This window comes from Triturus cristatus, chromosome 9 (assembly GCF_964204655.1).
Source record: "Triturus cristatus chromosome 9, aTriCri1.1, whole genome shotgun sequence".
In the NCBI taxonomy this organism is placed as follows: Eukaryota; Metazoa; Chordata; class Amphibia; order Caudata; family Salamandridae; genus Triturus; species Triturus cristatus.
Window position 1 is genome coordinate 806,247,940 of NC_140592.1, and position 18,488 is coordinate 806,266,427.

Sequence of the window (18,488 nt, forward strand, 5' to 3'; positions counted from 1 at the left end):
AAATGCATTCAAATATCCTGTTTCTAAAGTTTGCTTAATTTAGGAGTCATCCCTCTTGGCCTGGCTTGAGGCCGGGAATATATTCCTCTTGCTAAAGTGGAAAGTACTTTTTGCAAAGTGAGCAAAATCTAGGTGATGTGGACAGGTGGTGCTGGTGGGTCTCCCTGAGCTCTGCCATGAGAGGGTCAGGACACCTTGTAGATCCTCACCATCTCCCAGAGAAAAGAGAAGAACATGCTCCCCCCCCCCCCCTCCCCACCCACTCCCACCATGCACCGCGATTTCTGCTTGATGCTGACAAGAGGTAAAACGCATAAATTAGATGGCGGGAAGAAAACGGAATCTTCACCCATTTTCTCACAAACCCGCTCAGAGTCAAGCATAGAGGATTTACTTGTTGGAGCCAGCTTACCTTTTTGTAAGCCATCAATTCTGACTGTTCTTGCTGTTTGCATATATTGAATGCACAATGCTGTTTAGTACGGGATAGTAGTCCTTAATTTGTGCCGGTGGGCGCCAGTAGCATTTATTTATGAGGACTGGGGCATTTTGTGTGATAGGATGATGGGAGTACAGGTACTGAAGCTTCAGAGAACATGAGAGTGGCACAAGAGGACAACGGGAGTTTTGAGGAAAATTGCAGCGAATGAATTAAAAGAGTGAAAGACGATTTTAAAAGATAGGCAGCAGAACAGCAGGTTGCCGCGGAGGTCTAACTGATTGAAAAGAGAGACTGTGGGAAGAAGAAATTTGAGAGCGAAGCGTGTCACTGAGGTGAAAGATTGAAGAAGCAAGAAGAAGCAAGAAAAAGTATGTAAATATGGGTTAGAAAGAGACAGAGGTGAGGGATTAAAGAGGTGAAAACTGCAGAGAGAGGTTGAGATAAAAGAGGAAGAGAATTGAGATAGAGATGTGAGGAGACAGAGAGAGAGAAAGCATTGAAAAGGTGAGCTGATGCTCTAAGGGGCGGGGGAAGTGGCTGGCGGTTGGGCATGAAATAGGGAGAGAAGGAATGTGTCATCTCTACAAAGATATGTCACATTGCTGCTCTATCTCTCTGCGTTGAGCTGCCAAGCACCAACACAGGCACCAGGGCCGGACTGGCCGTAGCGGGCACCAGGCGTTTCCCTGGTGGGCTGCCAGGGTGGGGGCCAGTTTTGCAGCGTAGCTGCAATATTGCCCCCTGCAACAAAAGCGGCACAAAGCTTTCCACTAGCCCCTCTGCCCCCCCCCCCTCCCCCTGCCAGCCGAGCTCTTTGCCAGGGACGGTTTCCGTTCCCAGTCCGGCCTTGACAGGCACCCTTGCGTCATGTGGCAAGGGTGCCTACGTTGCAGGTAGGATTGTATTTGTGCAGGAAGGGACACCTTCCTGCACAAAAAACAATCTTCTGAGGCTTTTCCCTCTTTCTATATGTGCTGCAGAATGCAGTGCACATATAAAGTTGAGAAAATGAGGAGAAATAAACATATTTCTTCTCGTTACCCCTTCCTTGGGAAGGAGTAGCATTTTGACACATTTCTTGTGTTTTTTTAGTATTAGTAAATCTGGAAATGCTCCAAAAACTCATAGGTACATGGGTGGTACCACCCACACTACACTCATGGAGCGCCTTCCTAGGGCAGAGTAATGTAAGGCATTGACATGCGCTGCCTTGCGTTACTCCAGATTTACAAGGTGGCTCTGCCTGACATAGTAAATCTCACTTAAGGTCTTGTGTTGTCCTTGCATCACCTTGCATGACGCAAGGGCAACACACACTCTTAGTGAATCGGGCCCTAAGTGAAATAGTAAAGGAGAATACAACGTTTTCTGTAGTGAAGAAAGAACGCGGAAACTATTACAACCAACTCTTTAATTGCACTTGGACAAGAATACCCTAAAGCATGCTTGGGTAAATTTACAATTTACACACATTTCCAGTGCAAATTGTTGATATCTTGCAATGTATTTCATAGGGAAGCTAAGGGTGGGAATGGGGCAAATTGTACATGCCCAGTTAAAAAGCATGCAAGGTGCATAAGAGGGAGTGAGGTAAACATGTTTTGCGATGCATGGCAGTTCATACACTCTCCGTCTAGTATGTTATAAGGGCCTTGAACACCTGCATGGCTGTGTAACATGGAAGGGCTTTTCAAAACATACTTAGATGTGCAGCAGAAGGAAAGGGATAATATTGTCTAAAGCAAGCTAGCAGGTCGGCCTGACAATTATGCCACCTGGATATTTCCCCAGTAAGTTGGAGACTGGGCAGCTGCTTACAGTGTAGGATGGGCTTCTATTACCCAACCACGCCCCCATGAACACATTCGTATCCTCGCCTCCAGCTGAGTGGGGTTCTATGCACATTTTCGCCAGGGCGGATTTTGGTTTCCAGTCTGTCCTGGCAAATGTAATAAATATAGAACATTCAACCCATATCTGGCAACTGAATGTTCATTAAAAAGGGAGATGTTTGGAAAATAGAGAAAACAAGTGACAGTACTTTACATATATCACAGATTGTATATTTATGAAACAGTGCTGGTCTTGCTGAAAAGCGGGGTGAGGTGGGAGTTCTCACATACTTAAACCTGAAGCATTGGGCTTTGCACGTGCAATAAGGAATGACTATGAAGTTGGCAAAGTTGATTATTTTGTCCAGATTGGAAAAATCACATACTGCAGAAAGTCAACTAAAAGGCTGCTTCAAGAATGCAGCTTGCTCCAGACCAATGACTGTGAGTAACTACAGGCCCATCTCCTTGTTGACAGCTTTCTCCAAAATGCTGGAGAGACTGGTGAATACCCAGCTAGTCAATTATTTAGAGCAGGACACACTGCTACATCCAGGTCAATCGAGGTTCCACACTTGCCAGAGTAAAAAGACTGGGCTTCTAGAAATATCTGACCATCTCAAGTGGTCGCTGGATCAAGGTAAAAATGCAGTGCTGATCCTTCTTGATCTCTCAGCAGCATCTGATACTGTTCCACATGTGATTCTTTTACAATGACTGGCGGTTGGAGGTCGTGTGTGGGACTAGGTGAAGTCGTTCCTTGATTCCAGACCACAGTCAATCTGGGTGTCTCCTTTTAGCTCTGCTGTTAAAGCAGTCAAACAGGGGGTGCTGCAGGGCTCGTCTTTGAGCCCTACTTTATGTAATGTTTTCATGAGCCCTCCAGTGGCGTTCGTGGAATCATTTAGATGCACATTTATTTTGTAGACTAATGGTACCCAGTTGCTCTTAGCTTTCGAGGGGGCCTCCTCTTCTACTGAGAAGTGATTCAAGGACAGCATACCGGCATACTTTGCTTGGATGCATAATAGTCAGTTGAAACGTAATACGACAAAACTGGAATTCTCCTTTTTGGGTCCCAATTAGCCTAGTGGTGGGAAGTGGCCTGGCCTCCCTCTCTGCTGCACCCCAATCCCCTTATTCAGCAGGGAAAAATCTGGGAGTCAAACTGGACAATCAATTCTCTCTGCAACCTCAGATTTTGGCTGTGGTCAACACCTGCTTTGGGTTGCTCTGGACCCTCAAGAAATATTTGCACTTACTCCCCATACACTGTAGGAGGACGGTGGTCTATGCCCTGGTCACTGATAGGTTGGACTGCGCCAATGCTCTCTACCTGGGCATGTCCAAAGATTTGCTACGTCGCCTCCAGGTTGTGCAAAATGCTTTGGCTCGCCTGATTCTAAGACTTCCTAAATTGACTTTGATGCATCCTTGTTCAGATATCTTCATTGTTTGCCTATTAAGAAATGTCTTCTTTACAAATCCCTGTCTCTAGTTCACCGGGCCTTCTTTCTAGTCAGTCCTGGCTATCTTGCAAACAGATTCCTCCCTTACTGTCTGCCAGATCCTTATGATCGGCATCAGCAGCTCTGGTGGTAGTGCCTTGAATTAGGCGCATGAAGAAGGGAGGTAAGGCGTTCTCGTTTCTAGCGGGTAATGCCTGGAATCAGCTCCCTTGGACCTCCGGACCCTTACTTCAGAGGAAGTCTTCTGCCGGAAACTAAAAACTTGCCTTTTCTTTTCCATTTATTAGAGAACTTTATTGATTAAGTTTTGGTATTGGGTCAGACTGCTAGACCTTGCACCAGGACACTCAGTTTGAGTAGCCGTTCGCTTTACAAAACCCCTTCATTCATCCATTCATTCATTCTTGGATCATGCACTTGAGTCTGCACTGTACAGTGCAAACTTGCGTCGCAGAAATGACCAAAGCGCAAAACTGCATGTCACAGTGCAGATTTACAACTTTTTGATATTCACAGCAGTTGCAATATTACACCTGGAAAACTGTGCCAGGTGCAGGCTTCAAGGCAAGGCATGCTACTGAGAATGTCAAGAGACAATTCCCACCAGCTTCTAGTCTGCATGCATGGGGTAAAACTCCGCACAGAGGAAATGGAACCCCCAAGCAAATGCACAGGCTTGTAGTTCTTTTGTTCCTTGGCGGGTTACACTTTAGACTGAGGAGAAAGCTCCCACCCTCAGTAAATCTGGAAATGATTTGTTTCCCTTCCCATCCTGAATGGGAAGTTACTCCAGGCCTTGACTGGAGTAAACCTCTGACCATTTCCAGGGGGGAAAGGGTTTGGAGAGGAGTTTGGGAATGTCTCCAGGCATACATGTTTATGGGCGTTCCCAAGCTTCCAAGGCATACCACACCTTGGGAATCCCACTTCCTGCTCCTAAATTGCATTTATAACAGCAAATTTCTCTACAATCGTAGTGGAGAAATCTGCAGGAATAAATATATTTACGCCTGCCCGAAATCCCTCTCTGAATTGCTGGTGGGTGTTTTGCTCTGCTGACTTAGCCCATTACAGGCGTTTATTTGTATTAAAAAAACAACAATAAAAATTGGCACGGTTAAAAAAATTGAATTTTCAGATCTAAACATATTTGGGGCTAAAAATTCCCTTGCAAACTTGCTTCTAAATGCAATTAAAAAAGTGAATGTAGCCGGGCCTGAGTACCACCAACATTCACTCAGGCAATACTGAGAAAGGATGAAAGCGTAGGGCAGATGCTAGGAAGTAAGAGGAGAAAAGACTGCCATAAATGTAGTAAGCAAAGATTGGTCCAGCTCAACCTATGTGCCACCATACTATAGACAAATATCGAATACATGAATGACCCTAGTACCTATAAATGACCGATGTATGCACAACGCGCACTAGTCACACATTTTAACTTTAGCAAAAAAGCCAGCGAAAAATACGCATAAAATATGAATTTTGTAGTAGACCTGAACAAAATTCAGTTCCTCACTACAGAGGGGTTAAAAATGAGACACTATTGTCTAATGTCCAATACTTGAAATGTCTTATTAGGTTAGGTGGAATATAACTGCACCCTTCAAAACCAGTGGGAGAAAAAGACAAATTTGATTTTACTTGACATAGTAAAAGCGCATTTGCTTTGTGACCATAAAAAGGTCAGGAACATTTTGTTATTGCAAGAAATTGCACCTATTACAGGCAGTACTATCCCTAGCTGTAAAAGCGACATGCAGTAGTTACTGTTTCTCAGGACTTGGACTTCTAACCACCGATTTTCTTGGAGACTCTTTCTAAAACATTTTCAATTGTATAAAGGACATTAGAAAGAAGATTTCAAGAACGTTATACTCTCGTGAATGACAAATCCCGCTCCCCTGTCCTCAAAAAATTAATAGCCACGGAATTAATGCCCAAATGCATTGTCAAAAGTTAAGAGAAATGATTTGTTCAAAGGTTTTCACCATTTCTTCTATGGTACTGTATTTCATCTCTACGTTGACATCTTTTATTCTCTTCTTTGTCTTTTTTCACGACTATGCCCCTTGGCCCAGTTACTCTGTTTCCATTTTCCTTCTCCCCATTGTGTTATCTTTTTATGCATGTGATTTTCCAAGTTTCTTTGATCTTTCGTTCTAAAGCGGGTTTCCCTTTCTAACTTACAGTCGTCTTTCCCTAATTTTTTTTCCTTTACTTTTGTCATATTACGTTATGTTATGTACTATTATATTATTTTCCTGGATCAGTGGCGCAAAATGCGTCAACATTTTGGGGCATATTTATCACCTAGATGCGTTGCCTTATTGCCACACAAGGGGGTGCAAGGGTGATGCAACTGCTAAGTCAGATTTATCAAGCTATGCAAGACCATCTTGCGCGGCTTGATAAATCTAGAGTAACGCAACGCAGCGTAAATCGCCCCAGTTAAGCGTTCCATTGGTGGAGCGTGAGTGTTCCTACGTATCCACCCAAGGAGTTTTGTGCATTCCCAGATTTTATTGGTAGACCTTGGAATGCATCAGAAATATCTTTATTCCTCCTAATTTTTTCCTCTTTCTGTGTGTGCTGCATTCGGCACCACACATGTCTCAGAGGATTGTTTTTGTGCAGGAAGGTTCTCATTGCTGCACAAAAACAATCCTGTCTGCAATGCAGGCACCACAGCGCAAGGGAGCCTGCATTGGCGATAGGCACCAAATTGTGCGGCAGCACAAGGAAAGTACAGGAATACGCCATATCACATTAAATATGTTACGTTCCTGCCCTTTCATGCATTCACAGCACAGCTAAGTGGCTTGCTCCGCTGCATGAAATATTGAGAAATCTGCCCCTTTGTCTGCAGCTGTGGAAGTTTTCCTATACAGGGTTCCGGTAGGGGGCGGGGGGACTTGGTACAAACATCCCCAGTATCATGAATTCTGAGTTTTCAATGCTCCAATTTTCATTTACATCTTTTTAATTTCCCATGTCCCCCACTTTTCTGTTTTCATCTGTCTGCTTTCTTCATGCAATCTCAGCCTCATTCTTTGCTAAGAAGAATTCTCAAGCTCATTTATGGAGCCGTGGCTTGTTTACAATGGGGGTAGGTAGGGGTATCTGTGATTTTTCAAGCAAATAATGGCTAAAGCATAAGTGAATAAAGCAATACACATAACTGGGCTTGATGCAGATCGGGTGTGGAGGAAATCCAGTTTTTTGGCTGTGTTTACCTAAATTACTTTTACCTGGACATCTTTCATGATTGACCTTGGCGTTAGCCACAGGTCAGGCAGGAGCTAATGGGCAACAATTGTGGTAACTGAGATATTTTACCACGGGTGTCCTACGGTTCATTCTACTATGACTCTGAAAACGTGGCCAAGTACAACACTTTCTGCACTTCACGGTTAAAATAGCTCTTGCGAGCAGTCTCAGGCTTCTCTGGGAGCTAGTGTGGGGTACAAGAGCTCAGAACTCAACAATCAACCAACAGATTCAAACAAGTATTTTCCAACCAAGTGCTTGTCCTTTAGATATAAAAGTACTTTAATCACACAAAGTTACTTAATACTACAAATTTCAAATGTGGTACAGTTACAGGGTTGTATACACCCGACAGAATTTAATGAAATTCAGATATCCTTATGGTTCCCACTTTCTCCCTCCATCTCTATCTAGTGACTCAGGCAACAATATAGGTACAGGCATAGGCTAGGCACGGATCCAGATCTCTAGTGAAATACCCCAAAGATTAGACCATAGGTCAGTTCAATTGCCTTTTGAGCCAGCAAGTTTATGCCAGCAAAGGTCAGCATTAGCAGCGTCAGTTATCCGTTGCTCACATTCAAACACAGCCTCTCAGTTCATGCATACCAAGTACCACGCTACATGCTCAATGATGCTGGTGAGTTCCGGGGGTAGCTTGTGCCAACTGTCGTCTTCCCACTCTTGAACTTTAGTGCGAAGTGGAAGACTAGAGAGGGGTTTCTTCTCTTAGGATCACAGGCATGGGTCAACATGCTCAGCAGGCTTGTTGGCAGTTGTGGCCCTCAATCCAACATGGGCGCACGTTCAAATTCATCAGTTACACCCTTTGGGGGCCGTTACAGGCAGATGTTCTCCTTTGGCTGTTGCTGCTTTGGAGGTTGATGAAGGCTAGTGCTTGCCTTTGGAAGTTATAGTCTTAGACAGATAGGCAGGCAGATGCTAATTTTTAGCAGTTGTGTCCCAGGGAGCTTTTGTGAATCAGTCCCATAATGTTTATTTTTATAATTGCAAACACAAAGAGACGATGGGTGGAGCGCTGAAACTTTTCAGACACTCACCCCCAGTCACAGACTTGGGTTGAATCTATCATCGTTCTTTAGCTCATTTTGCCACCACAGTTCAGACCCAGCCATATGCAAATCAGTCTTGACCCTGTTCCTCATGGGAAAAGTCCTGCCTGAATTGCCAAGCCAGGTCTGCCCTGGACCGGAGAAAAGCATCCTGGGACCGGTTTCAACCCAATATGTGACTGGGGGTGAGTGTCTGAAAAGTTTCAGCTCTCTGTCCACCATCTCCTTGTGTTTGCTTTGTTCACCCTAAGTTGTCAGGGTATGCCCGGACGTGGGTCCGTTGCTCACTTTGCCACTAGATTCAAGCTAGCCTGGCTGATGAGGGGTGTTACCCCGAAACCTGTCCAAGGATGCTTGTTTCCAGTCCAGGGAAGACCTGGCTTGGCAGTTCCGGCTGGACTGTTCCCATGAGGAACTGGGTCAAGACTGATTTGCATTTGACTAGGTCTGAACTGGAGTGGAAAATTGAGCTAAAGAACGAATATGAATTCAACCCAGATCTGTGACTCGGGGTGAGTGTCTTAAAAGTTGCAGCGCTCCATCCATCATCTCCTTGTGTTTGCTTTATTATTATAATTGACCAGAAAACAAGCTGTAACTAAATAATACAGAAGCATCTCAATTGGAAGTTGTGCCAGAGGAATAACTGATAAAATCCTACCCATGTTCTTCGAAGAGGTTACATGGTAAATTGTGGCGGTTGTATGACGGAACAACGCAGGCAAATACTTTGCATGCCTTGACATTGCATTTTCTACCCCACAATTATTTAGAACGCACATGCTTTTACAACGTATGCCTTTACTCCGCATTGTATATATACATATATTTATATATATAAACAATGTATTTGTGGGGGAAGACCTCGAACTTATCTTAAAAGCGTGGTAAAGGCATGAGTTGTAAAGGCATACATGTTGTAAAAACATGCATGGTAAAAAATGCAAAGTAAAGGCACAATATGGTAAGAACCTCGTTGTAAAGGCTGTTTCTCATTGAAGCTTGGTCTCAATCCTTGAACACCCTCATATGCAAACGGAAAGACAGAGTACCATAACAATGGAAGTTTGCTTGCTCTGACACGGTAGATAAGATACTCTCTCACTCTTTACTGGTATGTCCTATTTAGAGGGGTGTTTTGCACTTACATATGCGCTACATATATAATAATTTATACATCTCATCTTCATCATGTGGAGCTCTTGTGGCCTTATACAAGGGCCAGTAAACCGAGCATTATGTCTTACCATTTCTGTTGCTTGCAAAGAAATGCATTTTGGTGTAATTATTGGAAATGATTGCCCTGCTGTTCTCAGTAATTGAAGTGCCATTTTACCAAGGTGATGTCTGCAGTATAATTCACAGAATACAAAAAGCAACGTACATATCAGCAGGTAACATCTGTCCCTGGGCACAAGGGAGGGGCTATTCACTCTCCAGTTATCCTCAATTTCCACATACAAAGGAATTTTGAAACTCTATGGGGTGTGAACCGTGTTCTGATAAAACCAATATAAAAGAGGGTCATTCTGCTCTTGGTTTTTCATCAAAATATAGACTGTGAAAACAAGGTCCCCACTGGGTACTTTCAGGTCAGTTTAAAAAAACTCTAGGAAGTAAATTATTGAAACGCATGCATTTATTATACAGGATAATAAATTCATCAAGGATCATATTCCCATCAAAAGGAATACAGTAAATCTCTCAGTCAATCTAGGATCATAAGTGCTACAACATGGATCATTGTGATCGTCTGACGATATTACACAAAAGGCTCCCACCACTCACACATTGCTCTAAACTGTCAAGCATGCATTCTGTTTGGGTCTAACTACACTTGGAGTGATACTGTTGAATGCATACTGTGAGAAAGTGGATTATTAGTTGGGATGGAGAGAAGTCCACCATCAGTAATAATGGTACTATCCTTGTTAGGTCCAGTAAAGGTTTCAGTATATTGAACCTTAGCTCAGACCTGGATATGTATGGCACACAGCAGAGAGGTGTAAATAAAGAAATTCTGCAAAGCATTTAGAAGTACCAAAACAGTTAATGAGTCAAAAACACAATGAAAATCCCACTGAAGGTCATAAAAGTAGACAATATTTAACAAGATCATACCAAAACAACAAAAATCCAATAAGGGGAAGCTTTAGAGAAAAATAGTGCCAAAAATCACAAAACACCAACCACGGGCAACTAGTCACGCTGAACCAGGACAAGAGTATGGCTTAAGGCTGACCACAGTGGAGAGCAGGTGGGATACATAGATGAGATTCGCCCCAGTCAGAGGAGATACCTTCTCACTTAGTCTCTGAAATTGAAGGAAAAACTCCTCAGTGGAGCAAGGCAGCAGGCTGTGGTCAAGATGGGTTTCATGAGGTGGAATACCAGTTGATGAAGTCGCAGTGAAGCCGATGTTTTTGGGCGGGAAAGCTCAGAGTGGGAGAAACTGAAAATTCACGGCCAATGATGGTCCCTCGCAGGCCGGATTCTTTTGGTGCCTTTACCCGGTACCTAGTCACTTTTTTGGTGCTTATATTGTTCCAGCAGGCCCAGCCTGCAAGCTGTGGCTGAACAAGGCTCCACAAGGTCAGATACATTCTCCACGACACCCAGCTGAAACGTATTTGCTGCTGCGGAAAAGCTCCAAGCAGGAGCAACCTTAACCTTTGGCTCCGCCGCAATGTATTTCATCAGATGACTTGGCAGGTTGGTCCAAGTCTTCTGTCGACTCTCCAGGCAAAAATCCATGAAACAGTTTTTAACTTCCTACTGACTCTTGGAGTCCACTTCTTATTCCTGGGTATATGCAGGAGCAGGCCCAGCTCTTGAGGGCCTCCTTACCAGTAACAACAGTAGATGCAGTCCTTCTTCTGTCTTCCACAGTTTCAGTGGTGCTCTGAAGAGGGTGCTGGCGGTGCCACATTTATGTTCAGTGCCAACCTGTGTGTGGATAAAACTCTTGGCCACTCAATAGCCCATGGGGTAAAGATTCCCATGGGTGACCCTACTAATGTTTGCAGCATTTTCTGTGTCTTTTACTGCAAATTATCCCACAGTGTTGCTCTCTCCCCTAAAACCAACATGGCAGAATCTTTCTTCCAGTATGCAGAGTTCCCTGTGCCACATAGAGGTGATGCTATGAAAATAGTCAAACCCTCCCTTGTGGTCACCTCAAACCAGTTCTGGGCTAGCTACCCCTCCCACTGAGTTTGGTGCCAGGCTGGCTATGAGGAAAAAAGCGAGGACGAGTTATGTGTGAGCTACATCTGCCTGTACTAGGGTAGACTTCCTTTGAAACTTAGAAAGGGTCTGGGCACAGTCCCCAGGCCATCCTGCTCAGATAGAAAAACATCTCACTACATCCAAGCTCTTTGTCCACTGTCTGCCTAAATGATCCTGGCACACTCTGGAGTTATGTTGCTAAATAATACGCTTCAAAGTCAGGCACTCAGAATCCACCACTGTGAATAGGGAGGTATATGGTGTCCAAAGCCACTCTTCCACTATTCGCCCCCACACTAATTCCGAGAGCAGCGAGGAGAGGTCTAGGAAATAGGAACTATCGAGTTTCACTGGGATGTTGCCAAAGAAGTATACACATCTAGGTAGCAGCACTATCTTGGCAAGTGCCACATGGCAAAAGACTGACAACAGCAGCCTACACCAGAATTCCACAGAGTTCCTGCCAACATCAGCACTTGTCCCAGGTTATCCTGAAGTACGTCCTGCTTGACACACTCACTCCCAAGTATTTAAACGTGGGGCATTCTACAGGGAAGTAAAGTATCATCAGCAGATCTAATCCATCAACTCCGTTCTCTGTTAGAGAAGAGGTAAGACTGGACACATTCACATTAATGCCTGAACGGACCCAAAGGTGCGGGTGTCTTCCAGAAGCAGTGGGAGCACAGTGGCGCTGCATGATTAGTAATGTATTGCCTGCATATTGTGGAAATGTGGATTTTCCTGATCAGTTATGTCCCCTATCTTGGACCCCAACGGTTCTATATGCATGTTACAAGTACATGTATGTTCCCTCCGGTTCCAGTTTCTAAGACGCAAACATATGTGTGTCTACCGTCGACATGTTCTCTGTCAGATCCGCCATCAATGGGCTGGATATTCGATTCCTAAGTATAAAAGGCCACCGACTTTATATGGCTAAGTTACTCCATTTTTACAGTTCAGGCAAGTAGGCCCGATTCTGTCCTCAAAGCCTTTCCCTGCTCTCTGTCTCTGACAGCTTCAGCTTGAGCTCGCATCTGTATCCATGAACTTTGTCCTACTCCCTGTGCAGCTAACGGTGCCTGCCTCGGCCAGTTTTCGCCTGCCTGCCAAGAAGTTGTATTTCACCTTCGAATTATCTATTTTGCTCTTCAGCCTATGCATTCCTGTCTAGTGATTTAGGTAAACATTTCCTTTAGCTCACAAGCAAGGACTCAGCCTTTCCGTCCTCCTGCCAGTGATTCATAGCCCTGCTGCCCTGGAAAGTTTTCCGCCTCTCGCATCTCATATAGACACTTAGACGTTTGTGCACGCACCCAGTCAGTATAGACTAGATTCTGTCCGAGTGTCCTTCCTTGTGGATAACATAGTTCTTTAAACATAGGATGTTAGATATGATTTGGGATTAGGTTGACTTGACCCCCCAGACTTCTCGTCTCCACATGTAGAGCTAAATGTCAAGTCCCCTTCACCCCCTAGTTGCACGTCTATCACACGTCATGCTGCTGCGCGCGCATCTATGCCAAGTATTATCTTATAGATCCACCTATGTCTGATAATCCTAACCAATCATGTTTCTTTTATTCCTTATTACGCCTAGTTTCGATTACGTACCTGTCATGTCACTTTTCTTATCAAAAGTTACGCCTTCTACATTCGTTTTATTGTAATGTACTTATTATAAAAATGCATGTCTGTCAATAAAGTGTTGTACTTCACTTCCTGAACCCTCGTGGTGACGGAACCTGAAGGCCGCGACTCGAGTCGGCCATTTTGAATGGAATAAAGCCCATTTAGAAACCTCTTATACCACGGATTCTGCCTCTTGTTATTCTGAGCTATTTTACTTTATTTTAAGATTCCGTATGAAATTCAGTCCGGTAAAGAAGATTTTATTTACCACATAATGGCGCCCGAATAGGGACACTTTCTCATCTCACGCGCCGGCGGTGCGTTGCAGGCCCGGTCTCCTGCCACAGCTGGACGGACCATAAACGCGTACCAGCAGGATTTCCTGTAAGCTCCCTCCGGTCAAGCGGGGGCGACTGAGGCTGCGATCAACCCAGACGAGGCGGTGAGAAGTGCGAAGTATCCCGACCAGAGCCTAGCTGAGAGAGCAAGATCCGAGGTATACCGAGGCCCACCAGGTCTTTCGAAATCCCGATGTCCAGAGGGTCCGCTGTCCGCAGTTATCGAGTCCTGTCCATTCTCTGAGGCCTTCCGTTTCAAGGAGCTACTCGGTGAGTACCATCGCCGGGGAGGCGTGTTGACACGCACATAGGTTGTGCTGGTCAAGACGGATTTGGGTACACAAATCCGGTCTGCACTGTTTAGCAGTGTATATGTACTGTTTAGCAGTATATCAAGTATTCCGAAGTATTCAGTTATTGTCAAGAATTCAGCGTGGTGATTAGTTAAGCAGACTGTCATCATTGTCGGTCATTGTTACAATGTTTAATGTTTAATGTTTAAAGTGTTCAAATATTGTGGTATGAATGATTGTTCATTATTCACTGTTCATTATTGTGTTTTTTTCGTATTAAGAAAATTCAAGAGTAAGTATCAGATCAGTTGTCAATATGCCGCTCTTCTCGAAGTTAAGACAGATCACTACCAGAAAAGGGGTGCTTGAAGAAGCAGTTCCTATTCCTCCTAGGGACACTCCAGGGCATTTTATGTACTATAAACATGGCTTAGATGCCATATTGTTTCTTGATCTATGGGTAGATTATACCAAGGGATTGCCGGAAAGTCAAAGGTGGCCCGTAGCGGGAACCTGGGATGCAGAGTGCATCATAAAAGTGGAGGAAGAGTTATGGAAAAGAAAGGTCAGACAGTCACAGAAAGACGCTGTTGAGTTATGGCGTAAAGAATCTCATAGACGAACAGAAAAAGCACGTAGACAAGAAGAGAGGAGTAAAGAAAGTTCAAGTAAAGTTCAAGAAAATCTATTAATTGAGGAAGGTATCCGAGTGAAATCAGAACAAGTAAAAAGACAAAGAAATGCTCTTATGAATGGTATGTATCCCCTCCTAGCCGAAGGACTACCTAAGGCTGCTCCAGAGATGCCAAAAGACTTGCCACCCCCATTATTTCCAATTAAGGTACATCCAAAGGGGCTTCCCAGAACCGCAGAAGATGTTTTTCTTTCCTCATATCTAGACGACGCAGCTCCCGAGTATGCTAACGCCACACCACATAGACCGTCTGGCGGAGGGGTTCAACGTCAGAATCAGGTACCTGTCCCCGTGCAACAGCAAGTCCCGACACAAGTTTCGGCAAGCACATCTGTTTCCGCATCTGTCTCCGCAGTCGACTCTACAGGGGTATCGACACCCATAGTTGCTGTGTCACGTTCAACGAACCCATTCACACCCGACGCCCCAGATGGGGCCACGGGAGGTGCTAGCAGTACCTTTACACCACCTAGAATAAATAAACTTGTCTTTCAAGAGTCAGCACATTCACGTACACCAAAATTCGTAAGTGAACGTACGCTTAAGGAACTCCTTGTAAATTGTAGATATGACCCGGTGGTTGGTAAAGAGGACGAAATGGTCCTGGCATCATTACGTATCAGGCGAGCCGCAGAGTATTTAGCGAGGTTACCAGGGATGACTACGCATCTGGATAACATATATCATTTTGTTCAAACAGGACGAGATCCAGGATGTATTAACAGAGCTATGGAATTCCAGAAAGTAGAGATACAGGGGGAACTGTTACGTTTCCTCATAAACTGTGTAATCAGAAATCAAGATCGTCCGGGGGTAGACCCGAATGCAATGCTTATTCTTACAAGATGGAGTCAGAATATATCAGAAGGGAGACACGATAAGCAAAATTGTATAATAGCCATGTGCCGAAAAATACGTAAAGAAATAGAGCGTATTCATGAAGAAAGATTGGGAACAGACGAGTTTGAGCAAGATGAAGTGTCCGAATCAGGGAATTCCGCAAGACAGTCAGAGACCATAGCCTATGTAGGCAGAGGAAGATCCTGTGAAAATACTAGATGTTTTTCTGATCCCATACACCCTGTATGCCCAAATAATAGCAGAACGTATCCGAAGCCTGTAATAAATCTGAAGTCTCCTGAACATTCGTTTCAAGCCGCAGATAAGATACTACGAGAACGAAGGGGTTACCACCTCCTCGATTCCATGGATGAGCAAGAATTAGCCAGATCAGCCGTTCACTGGATTGACAGTCCTGAAAAATACGGTGATGAGACCGTAGCACACACGTTTTTTAATCTCAGTACAGATGAACAACGTTTAGCTGGAATCTATATGATTCAGCAACTCCTTATATTATATAAGAGCCAACATGCTGACCCCGGTCTTTTACCTGATATATTAACGGAACTACTCACGAACAGATGGAGAGGTTCTAGTAACAAGCTAATTAAAGAGATATTAGTGTCACGTAAACAGTATGTCCTTTTTGTAAATCCAGATTCTCTCTCCCTGCCCCGCAGAGAAAGAGCACCGTACTATATGGATAGACAAAATCCTTTACGAGAAGTGCACCCAATAAAAGGCGAAGACAATGAGTTTCACCGTGTATTTGTTTACACACCCATATCAAAAATGGAATTATTAGAAATGAAGAAAGTAGTACCTAGTCACGACAAGGACCCAGCGGGTTTCCACCGAGAAATTAAAGACATGTTACTGATGGGAGAGTACACCTTTCCTGATATTATGACGATATTAAAGGTGCTTTTGCCTGCTGGCATCTATGAAAAACTGAAAGAAAAAGAGTGGGAAGTGGGAGACCAAAAGATAGACTGGACAGCATTAGCAGAGGAAGAAAGGGGCCGAACTGCAGGTTCGGGGCTCGGGGATAAAGTTAAACTGTTACCAGGTTTACTAGTACAGGTACTGCCACGTTTATTAACTACAAAAAAGGAAGATTGGGGTGCAATCACAGCCTGCAAACAAAAGCAAGATGAAGACACAAGCGATTATTATGTTCGATTTGAAAAATGTTTTGGTATAAATAGTGGTATAAAAGCAAGTAGTGACTCATATCCACATTTATTTGTGACAAAATTAGTGGAAAATGCATTGCCTCCAGTGAAGAATAGAATATTGAAATTCGAGAGTACCTGGCAAAGTAACACTCCGTCGCAAATGCTACAAATGTTACAGTATCATCACAATAGAATTAGGGATGAACAAGAACACGAGCATAGACGCATGAAGGATACAAAAATGAAAATGCTAGTTTCCCAGACAGTACCAGCAGACGGTCACAAAAAGGGTGTAACACATTCTGGTGATTCTGCAGTTCCTGTAAAAGGAACCTGCAATTACTGTAAACAACTAGGCCATTATGTACATGATTGTCCAGTCCTGAAACGTAATATAGCTACAGGTATTGCAAAAGAGAGACCACGATTAGTTAGACAAGATCAGAATGAACAAGGAGCTATGCAGCATGGGCAGTCCATGCCAGTTCAGCAACAGGCAATGCCAGCCTCACAGCAACCCATACAATTTGTGCCAGCTGCACCACCGTTGCCTGCTACTGCCACACAAACCACAACACGACAAATGTATCAGACTGCACAGTATGAATACCCTGAATATCAGCATTACGCATGAACCAGCCTAGAGAGGGAAGTTGACTTACCGCTTATCGAGATTCCTGTAGATCAAGAAGGACCTTATGTACATAGTGAATTATTAGGTCAAAATAGAAAATTCTTACTCGATACAGGGGCAAGTCGAACAACCATAAAACGTAGTGAAGTTCCAGGGGCACCCCTCTCAGGCTCTCAAAATGTTTCCCTTGGTTTTTCAGGAAAACCTATTGTTAATGAAGTATCACAGCCTCTACCACTTACGATAGGACCTTTGACACGAACTACAGATTTACTGCTTACTAAATCATGCCCAGAAAATCTGTTAGGAATTAAAACTCTGAAAGCACTAGGAGCTATAATATGTTGTTCTCCGGAAGGAGTAAGGTTGTTTTTACGTGATTTTAAAGGTCACTATGTGTCTAGAGACATGGATCCCAGACTACAGACTTTACCAGTACATCTATGGGCACAAGGCCCTACGGATGTTGGCTGCATGAACATTACACCCTATCGAGTTACATTGAAAGCAGGAGTGGTACTACCACGAATGCGACAATACAAGTTACCGCATGATGCTGTAGTGGCTTTGCTGAAAATCATTGATGAGCTGATTGCCCAGGGAGTAGTTATAGAAACAGACTCCAATATATGTAATTCACCGATAATTCCGATTCTTAAACGAACTGACCCTACTGCCCCACCAGTATACCGATTGGTTATTGATTTGCGTGAACTAAACAAATGCATTGTACCACAATTCCCTGTGGTCCCTGATATATCATCATTGTTGACAGCAATTGATTCCGAAGCGACATTCTTTACTGTAATTGATCTCAAGAATGCCTTTTTCAGCGTCCCAATAGATCCGGAAAGCCAATACTTGTTCGGATTCAGTTTAAATGGGCGCAGCTTTAAATTCTCACGCGCTCCCCAAGGATTCACAGAAAGCCCCAGCATCTACAGCCAAGCACTGAAACGAGAACTTGACAGTATCCACATGCCAGTCAATACTGCACTGCTTCAATATGTCGATGATCTGCTGATCACCGCAAGAAGCGAGCCAGAATGTGAAAAGGCTTCTCTGACAGTTTTACATTTTCTAGCCAACAAGGGGCACAAGGTGTCTCCTTCTAAGCTGCAATTCTGTGTCCAGCGAGTTATTTATCTTGGTCACTCGCTGTCCAAGGAGGGAAGGCAGCTTACACCAGATCGCATCCAGTTAATTGCTAACATGTCAATACCCCAGACACAAAAGGAGGTGCGGGCTTTCATAGGCCTCACTTCATATTGTAGGCAGTGGATCCCTCAGTACGCATTTCTAGCAAAACCACTCATTCAGTTAACCACACAGGAGGCAGCCACATCGACTGTTCTCCCTTGGACTCAGGAACATACACAAGCTTTTGAAAGCCTAAAGGAAGCTTTATGTCAAGCACCTGTTTTAGCAACGCCATGTTATAGCAAACATTTTACACTCTTTGTTACAGAACGCGAAGGTACTGCCTTGTCAGTACTCACTCAGGATCAAGCAGGATCACGCAAGCCATGTGCTTATTTTTCCAGTACATTAGATCCCGT

The 18,488-nt window shown here is 44.0% G+C and overlaps 1 protein-coding gene across 1 annotated transcript in view; it reads right to left on the minus strand.

Moving 5' to 3' along the window:
• The window catches only part of LOC146798874 (coiled-coil domain-containing protein 170-like), a 704,654-nt gene that overhangs the window by 341,593 nt on the left and 344,573 nt on the right, over positions 1-18,488 (minus strand). The window lies entirely within an intron of this gene.